This window comes from Sciurus carolinensis, chromosome 11, assembly GCF_902686445.1.
Source record: "Sciurus carolinensis chromosome 11, mSciCar1.2, whole genome shotgun sequence".
In the NCBI taxonomy this organism is placed as follows: Eukaryota; Metazoa; Chordata; class Mammalia; order Rodentia; family Sciuridae; genus Sciurus; species Sciurus carolinensis.
In genome coordinates, this window is record NC_062223.1 from 79,509,790 (window position 1) to 79,519,524 (window position 9,735).

Sequence of the window (9,735 nt, forward strand, 5' to 3'; positions counted from 1 at the left end):
AATAAAAGATCCATTGACAACTAAAAAATATATTTAAAAAAAAAGAAGAAAGAAAGTAGAGGCGCTGAGCGCGGTGGCACAAGCCTGCAACCCCAGCAACTCAGGAAGCTGAGGCAGGAGAATTTCAAATTCAAAGCCAGCCTTACCAGATTAGCGAGGCACTTAGCAACTCAGCAAGACCCTATCTCTAAATAAAATATAAAAAAGGGGTGGGGATGTGGCTCAGTGGTTCAACCCCCTGTACCAGGAAAAAAAAAAAAGGAAAGAAAAGTAGAGGAAAATAAGTGTGTTAAGGAAAGACAAGGAAGATATCTTTTGTTTTCTTTTTTTTTTTACATGTTAATAGACCTTTATTCATTTATTTATATGTGGGGCTGAGAATTGAACCCAGTGCCTCACACATGCTAGGCAAGCGCTCTACAACAGAGCCACAACCCCAACCCCAAGGAAGACCTAAACTGACCTTCTAGAGATGAAAAAACAATATCAGAGATTAAGAGTATATACTAAGAGCAGATTAGCCACTGCAGAAGAAAGTTTAAAGAATTTGAGCATTTAAATAAGCAGCAGCTAATATGGGACTACAGGCCCTAAAACAGAGAGGAAAAAAAGGGACAAAAACAATATTCAGAGTTTACAGCTGAAAATTTTAAAATTCTGATAAAAACTATAAACCCATAGAACCAAAGAAGCACAGCAAACTCCAAGGAAAAGACAGACATGGACACTAAAAGACACATAGTATTCTTGACAGCTTAAAAATAAAGGTTAAGAGAAAAATCTCAAAGCCAGACAGGAAAATAAAACAGTACCTGGAGAACAAAATAACCTCTTTATTTTCTTTCAACATTTCTTTCAACAAGAATGACATCTTGCTCTCTCCTCCTGGCCTTCACTCTCTCTCTTGCACGCCTGCGCTCTCTCTCTCTCTTTCTCTCATTTTCTCTCTCTCACCCTGCAGGAAGACACTCTGCCTGTCCACTTAATAAAATCTCTTGTGTGAGTTCTGCGACCGGAGTGGTTTCTGGGTGCTTTCATTGGTGCAGTGACTCAGATGGGCTCTTCTGCCACCATTAGGCAGGTGGAATCCCATCTGTCGCCCCAGACCCCAGACGCTGGTCTCACCTTCCATTTGCCTGGATGCTCTCCTCCACATCCAGACACTGACCAGCCTCATTCGGAATGAGACTCTTTGGCCCCTAACCAGCAGGAAGAAGCTACAAAAGAAAGACCATGGCCCCACCCCCGGTATCTATAAAAACAAAAAGGAAGAAATGTTGGCATCAGATCTGCTATTTTGCTGCCGCCATTATTCTCCCTCCCCCACACCACTTTACAACCCAGATTGTTAGCCCTCCAACTTCCTCACCAGTCATTTGTCCGTTGTTATTAACCCGTGAAATTCCACTACTTAAGAATAGCTCCCCTGCCATTTTCACCTCTCTCTCTCCTCCTCACTTTCATACTCTCTCCTCCTGTCTTTCACTCTCTCTCTTGCACACGTGCGCTCTCTCTCACTTTCTCTCATTTCCTCTCTCTCACCCTGCAGGGAGACACTCTGCCTGTTGATACTTAATAAAATCTCTTGTGTGGAAAAAAAAAAGAATGACATCTTGTTCAAAACAAAAACTAGAAGACTACAGAGTAACAAATTTGAGCTGAATAAAGAAAACCAAAATTTGTTAACTACTAGAATTCAACACTTAGAAAAAAGTTAAAATTTAAAAAGTGAAAAAAGACCTTTATATATATTCAAATTGGAAAAACTAATCACCAGGTGATCTACACAATAATATTAAAGAAAGTCATTCCATATAAAAGAAAAATAAACCAGGTGGAACTATGCATCAACATAAAGGAATAAGGTTCATTGGAAATAGTAAATATGTGGTAGATATAATATAATAATGTTCCTCCTATTTATAAAATTACTTCAAAAGATAATTGACTATTTGATACAAAAACAATAACAGAATATGAGTTTATAACAACTGCAGAAGTAAAGTAGGTGAAAACAACAGCTCAAAGATCAGGAGTAAGGAAATTAAAGTATGCTATTGAAAGTTCTTACAGTATATGTGAAGTGGTATCCTATTATTTGAAGGTACAATCTAATAAGTGAAGGGAAAATCTAATAACTTGAAGTAGCTCAGTGGCAAAGCATCTGCTTAGCATGCTAAAGACCCTGGGTTCAATGCCCAGTATCCCTCTACACACACAAACACACACACACACACACACACACACACACACACGTGGTTCTTAAAGAATATGGATAAAACTGATAAATTTCCAACAGGCTCTAAAGGGAAAAAAAGTACACAAACTATCAATACCAGGAATAAAAGAGTCATCACCACAAACTCCAGAGACATCAAAAGGATAATAATGAAGTATTTTAAACAATTCCATGCCTATAAATTCTAGATATACAAAGTGGACTAATTCCTTAAAACTATCAAAACTCACTCAAGAAAACACAGACAACTTGAATAGCCACATATCTACTAAATAAATTTGATTTACAGTTTAAAAGATTTCCCACCAAAAAAATACTGGGAGTTCACAGATAAGTACTACTAACCATCTAAGGAAGAACTAACACCAATTCTACCAAAGCTCTTACCTTAGAAGAGAAGACTTTCTAAAATCATTTTATGTCACCAAAATATTACCTTGATACCAAACCCTAAGGCATTATGAGAAAACAAAAGTACAAGCCAATGTTCCTCATGAACACAGATGCAAAAACTTGTAACCCAAAGTAATACATCCTAACCAAGTGTGGTTTTTCCTAAGGACTGCAAGACTTATTCAACATTTTAAAAAAATAAATTAAGGCAATTCATCATATTATCAACTAAAGAAAATAAAATACATGGCCATATAATAAATGTATGAAACACTTTTAAACAAATTTCAACCCCATTATTAAAAAAACTCTCAGCAAATAAGGACTAGAAAGATAATTATTATATTTTCACATGGAGACTATATTAAAAACAAACACCTAATATAATACTTAATGGTGAAAGACTGAATGCTGTCCTCCTGATATCAGAAACAAAGCAAGAATGTCTGTTGTTGCCAGTCCTGTTCAACATTATATTAGCAGCCCTAATCAGTGCAATGAGGCTAGAAAAGGAAATAAAAGCATGCAGAACTAAAAGGGAGAAGCAAATGTCTATTTGTAGCCACCATTATTTATGCAGAAAATCCAAAGAATCTACAAAAATTTCTTAGAACTAATAAGTGAGCTTAGCAAGATTGTAGCATACAAAGACCTATGTAAAAATAAAGAATTTTAGACAGGACTAGTGGTGCATGTCTATAATCCCAGCGACTAGGGAGGGTGGGGCAGGAGGATCCCAAGTCATTCTCAGCAAATTAGTGAAGCCCCAAGCAACTTAGAGAGATCCTGTCTCAAAACAAAAAATAAAAAAGGGGCTGAGGATATGGCTCAGTAATTAGGCATCCCTGGATTCAATCCTCAGTACCAAAATGAGAGAGAGAGAGAGAGAGAGAGAGAGAGAGAGAGAGAGAGAGAGAGAGGGGGAGAGAAAGAGAGGAAGAAAGAATTTTTATGTACTAGAAATGAACAAGAAGTTAAAATTCTTAAATCACATTTACATCATGAAACAGAAAAAAAATTAATGGGATAACTAATGAAATCTGAGTCACATCTGGAATTCAGTCAATAGTAATGTACTAATGCTGGTTTCTTAGTTTTGACAAATGAACCATGGTCATATAAAACAATAACATAAGGGGAAACTGAAATTGAGTAAGATGAGAATTCTCTGTACTAACTGCAACTTTTCTGTAAATCTAAAATTATTTCAAGATAAAAAGTTTACCTTAAAAAATTAAATGAAAAATATTTTAGTCAATTAAATTAAAATGATGATTTATAATGACTGACTATTTAGGTAAAAATTTAAGTTTAAGTAAATTTAACAAATACATACAGAATTTATATGCTGAAAATCATAAAGCTCTGATGAAAGAAATCAAAGATATCAAATATATAGAAAACTGTTCCATGTTCTTGGGGTAGACAACTCAAAATTTTTAAGATCTCAAGTTGGGGGTTTTAAAATGACAGAAGAGAGAAGGTTGCTTGTCTGGCTGCTCCATGCTGTGAAGCCAGAAAAGCAGAGAGACAGTTTCTCAGCAAGGTGGATTAACAAAAAAGGGGGAGTGGGTTATACTGGAACTTAATACTGAATATTCAAAGCAGATTGGAGACACAGGCAGTTGGATATGACAAAATAAGGAAAATATCCCCAGCACCACAGCCACTGCCACAGCCAGAGCGGTCCCTTTGTGAGCAAAGTAATAAGGGAATTAAAGGAACCCACATTTTTATGAGGTCTTAGGAGTAGCTGGGTATGGAGAGTTTAGAGATCAAAAATACTACCTGACTAAACTGAATCACATGACTCACAATATCCTTGTGTAGGAAGGAACCCCCATCTCTCATGGCTGCATGCAGAGGACAGAGGAAGGAACCGTTTTGCAGCTGTGGCACAGGTGTCCATAGCTAGTGGAGCCAATTACTGGCAAACACAAGATTGGCCAGAAATACAGGCCTGGCGAACCCACACTGCCTGACACAGAGTGTGCCTAAGTGACCAAGAGAAAATCAAACGTGGAGAAAGTTTCACACAGGGGACACCTTGTTTTGGAAACCCACCCAATTCAGCTATTTACAGGACTGGCTAGGAGAGACACGCCTGGCCAGGAATTTGAAAGGGTGGGGACGAGAGAGATTGAGTTTGGAGAATGAACCCAAGACCAGGAAATGTGGGGTCCACAGGTGATGCAGTGGACTAAGAATTGGCTCTTCCACCACACAAGTGGAATCAGGGGAGATCCCTGAGTCTTCCAGCATGGACCAGCAATTGCTGGGCCCTGGAGGTACACTGATTTAAAAGCTCCAGGTCAACTCGCATTCAGCAAAGAACATGGAGCATACCTAAGCCTAAACACTGGCTCCAGGAGTTATGCCTCCAGGATTACCTCTACCACTCCAGCAAACCCTACACTGAAGGTGGAGACACACACACTCCAGATATCCCACCTGACACTGATGAGAAGGGAAGCTGAGAATCTTTTGTACTCCAATGGAAACAATTCTTTAACTTTTCATTGAGATTTTTTCCCCTTTTTTTCTTTTCTCTGTTTAATTGTGACCTTAATGGTTTGTAGACATATATATATATTCATATTTGTTTTTCATCTTATCTTTATAATTTTTTAAGCAAGTTATTTTTCATGGATCAGTATTTTGAGGACTATAACATTTCATTAGTATTTTTCAGTTTTGTTTTGTATTCTTTTATTTATATTTTTAATTTAAAAAAATTTTCCTATATACATATACATATATATTTCTCACTTATCTGCTTCCCTTCATTCTCTTTCTGTTACTTCTGTAAACAGCTAATCTCCATTGTTCTCTTTCACTCTTCCTTTAATTTCTTACTTCTATATTCCCTTCTCCTCCCTTATAATCATCTCTTCCTACATCACTTTTGTTCTCTCGTTATCCTCCATTCAAAATTGTAAACTCTTTTGCAAACTTACTGTTTTTATTGTAGGTAATAATTGACCATATCATTTCTGTTTATTGTGACAATTAATATGGTAGATGTCATAGCAGGAACTATTTGGTTTAATGTCACATACTGTTTGTATTGATTGTTGGTATAAATTGTCTACCCCGAAACAAATTACTGGAAATGTTGAGGGATACCATGAGTCCATGGGGTAGAAACTCTACTGCTGCAGATCTGTACAGTTAGATGGGTAAACACACAAACAACATGAAAAAGCAAGAGAAAAAAACCACACCAAATAAACCAAGACACTTCAATAACACAATCCATTGATACCAGAATGGAAGAAATGTCACAGAAGGTGTTTAGAATGTAGTACATAGTTAAACTGATATGTGAGGTAAAGGGTGGTATAAGGAGTGAAATCAGAAAGAAAATACAGAAGTTAAAGATCGCCTCAATAAAGAGAGATTCTGGAAAAAAAATCAAGAAGAATACTGCAAAATGAAGGAATCAATAAGCCAAATTAAAAAGACGAGAGAAAACCCAAATCACTAAAATTCGGAATGAACAAGGAAATATCACAACAGACACGACTGAAATACAAAACATAATTAGAAGCTATTTTGAAAATCTATACTCCAACAAAATAGAAAATTTCGAAGACATCAACAGGTTTCTAGAGACATATGAATTGCCTAAACTGAACGAGAAGGACATACACAATTTAAATAGACCAATTTCAAGTAATGAAATAGAAGAAGTCATCAAAAGCCTACCAACAAAGAAAAGTCCAGGACCAGATGGGTTCTCAGCCGAGTTCTACAAAACCTTTAAAGAAGAGCTCATTCCAATACTTCTCAAAGTATTCCAGAAAATAGAAGAGGAGGGAACCCTCCCAAACTCATTCTATGAAGCCAATATTACCCTGATTCCTAAACCAGACAGAGACACATCGAGGAAAAAAAATTTCAGACCAATATCCTTAATGAACATTGATGCAAAAATTCTAAACAAAATTTTAGCAAATCGCATACAAAAACATATTAAAAAGATAGTGCACCATGATCAAGTGGGTTTCATCCCAGGGATGCAAGGTTGGTTCAACATCAGGAAATCAATAAATGTCATTCACCATATCAATAGACTTAAAGTCAAGAATCACATGATTATTTCGATAGATGCAGAAAAAGCATTTGATAAAATACAGCACCCTTTCATGCTCAAAACACTAGAAAAAATAGGGATAGTGGGAACATTCCTTAACATTGTAAAGGCCATCTACGCTAAGCCCATGGCTAATATCATTCTAAATGGCGAAAAACTGAAAGCATTCCCTCTAATAACTGGAACAAGGCAGGGATGCCCTCTTTCACCACTTCTATTCAATATCGTCCTTGAAACTCTAGCCAGAGCAATTAGACAGACCAAAGAAATTAAAGGGATACGAATAGGAAAAGAAGAACTCAAACTATCCCTATTTGCTGATGATATGATTGTATACTTAGAGGAACCAGGAAATTCCACCAGAAAACTTTTAGATCTCATAAGTGAATTCAGTAAAGTAGCGGGATATAAGATCAATGCACATAAATCTAAGGCATTTTTATACATAAGCAATGAATCTTCTGAAAGAGAAATTAGGAAAACTACCCCATTCACAATAGCTTCAAAAATAATAAAATATTTGGGAATCAATCTCACAAAAGAGGTGAAAGACCTCTACAATGAGAACTACAGAACACTAAAGAAAGAAATTCAAGAAAACCTTAGAAGATGGAAAGATCTCCCATGTTCTTGGATAGGAAGAATTAATATTGTCAAAATGGCTATACTACCAAAAGTGCTATACAGATTCAATGCAATTCCAATTAAAATCCCAATGATGTACCTTACAGAAATAGAGCAAGAACTTATGAAATTCATCTGGAAGAATAAAAAACCCAGAATAGCTAAAGCAATCCTTGGCAGAAAGAGTGAAGCAGGGGGTATCGCAATACCAGATCTTCAACTCTACTACAAAGCAATAGTAACAAAAACGGCATGGTATTGGTACCAAAATAGAAAGGTGGATCAATGGTACAGAATAGAGGACACAGACACAAACCCAAATAAATACAATTTTCTCATACTAGACAAAGGGGCCAAAAATATGCAATGGAGAAAAGATAGCCTCTTCAACAAATGGTGCTGGGAGAATTGGAAATCCATATGCAACAGAATGAAACTAAACCCATATCTCTCACCATGCACAAAACTAAACTCAAAATGGATTAAGGATCTCGGAATCAGACCAGAGACCTTGCATCTTATAGAAGAAAAAGTAGGTGCAGAGCTTCAACATGTCGGCTTAGGACCAGACTTCCTCAACAGGACTCCCATAGCACAAGAAATAAAAGCAAGAATTAATAACTGGGATAGATTCAAACTAAAAAGTTTTCTCTCAGCAAAGGAAACTATCAGCAATGCGAAGAAAGAGCCTACAGAGTGGGAGAAAATCTTTGCCAGTCATACTTCAGATAGAGCACTAATCTCCAGAATCTATAAAGAACTCAAAAAACTCTACACCAAGAATGCAAATAATCCAATCGACAAATGGGCTAAGGAAATGAATAGACACTTCACAGAAGAAGATGTACAAGTAATCAACAAACATATGGAAAAATGTTCAACATCTCTAGTAATAAGAGAAATGCAAATCAAAACCACCCTAAGATTCCATCTCACCCCAATTAGAATGGCGATTATCAAGAATACAAGCAACAACAGGTGTTGGCGAGGATGTGGGGAGAAAGGTACACTCTTACATTGCTGGTGGGGCTGCAAATTAGTGCAGCCACTCTGGAAAGCAGTATGGAGACTCCTTAGAAAACTTGGAATGGAACCACCATTTGACCCAGCTATCCCACTCCTTGGCCTATACTCAAAGGACTTAAAATCAGCATACTACAGAGATACAGCCACATCAATGTTCATAGCTGCTCAGTTCACAATCGCCAGATTGTGGAACCAACCTAGATGTCCTTCAATTGATGAATGGATAAAGAAAATGTGGTATATATATACAATGGAATATTACTCAGCCATAAAGAATGATAAAATTATGGCATTTGCAGGCAAATGGATGAAACTGGAGAATATCATGCAAAGTGAGATAAGCCAATCTCAAAAAACCAAAGGAAGAATGATATCGCTAATAAGTGGATGATGACACATAATGGGGGGTGGGAGGGGTTAGTGTTGGGGTTGGAGTTGGGTTTAGGGAGGGGGGCAGGAATGGAGGAAGGAAGGACTGTATAGATGGAGGGGAGGGGTGAGAGGGGTGGGGGGGAAGGGAAAAAATGGCAGAATGAATCAAACAACATTACCCTATGTAAATTTATGATTACACAAATGGTATGCCTTTACGCCATGTACAGACAGAGAAACAAGATGTATCCCATTTGTTTACAATAATAAAAAAAAAGAGACTACTACAACACCTGAAGACTAAATATACTACAGAATGACCAATGGATAGCAGAAGCAATCAGGGATAAAATAAATAAAACAATTACTTAGCGGTAAATGAGAACAGCAATACAACATATCAAAATCTCTGGCAATTAGAGTAAAGTTTATTGCATTGAGCTCACTCATTAAAAGAACAGGAAGTCACCAAATCAATAACCTAACATTACATATCCAAGTCCTAGAAAAAGGAGAACAAATCGGCACCAAAAGCAGAAGACAGGAAATCATTAAAATCAGAGCTGAGATCAATGAAATTGAAAACAAAAAAATTTTTTTTTAATCAACATAACCAAAAGTTCATTCTTTGAAAAAATAAATAAAATTGATAAACTCTTAGGCAAGCTAATGAGGAGAGAAAACTCAAATTACTAAAATTCATGATGAAAAAGAAAACATCAAAACAGACACTATGGAAATACAAATAATCAGAAACTATTTTGAAAATTTATACTCCAATAAAATAGAAAATCCTGAACACATCAACAAATGTCTGGAGACATATGACTTACCCAATTCCTCAACAAGGCTCCTAAAGTACAAGAAGTAAAATCAAGAATCAATAAATGGGATGTTATCAAACTACAAAGCTTCTTCACAGCAAAGGAAACAATCAAGAACGTGAACAGAGCCCACAGAATTGGAGAAAATCTCTGCTACCAGC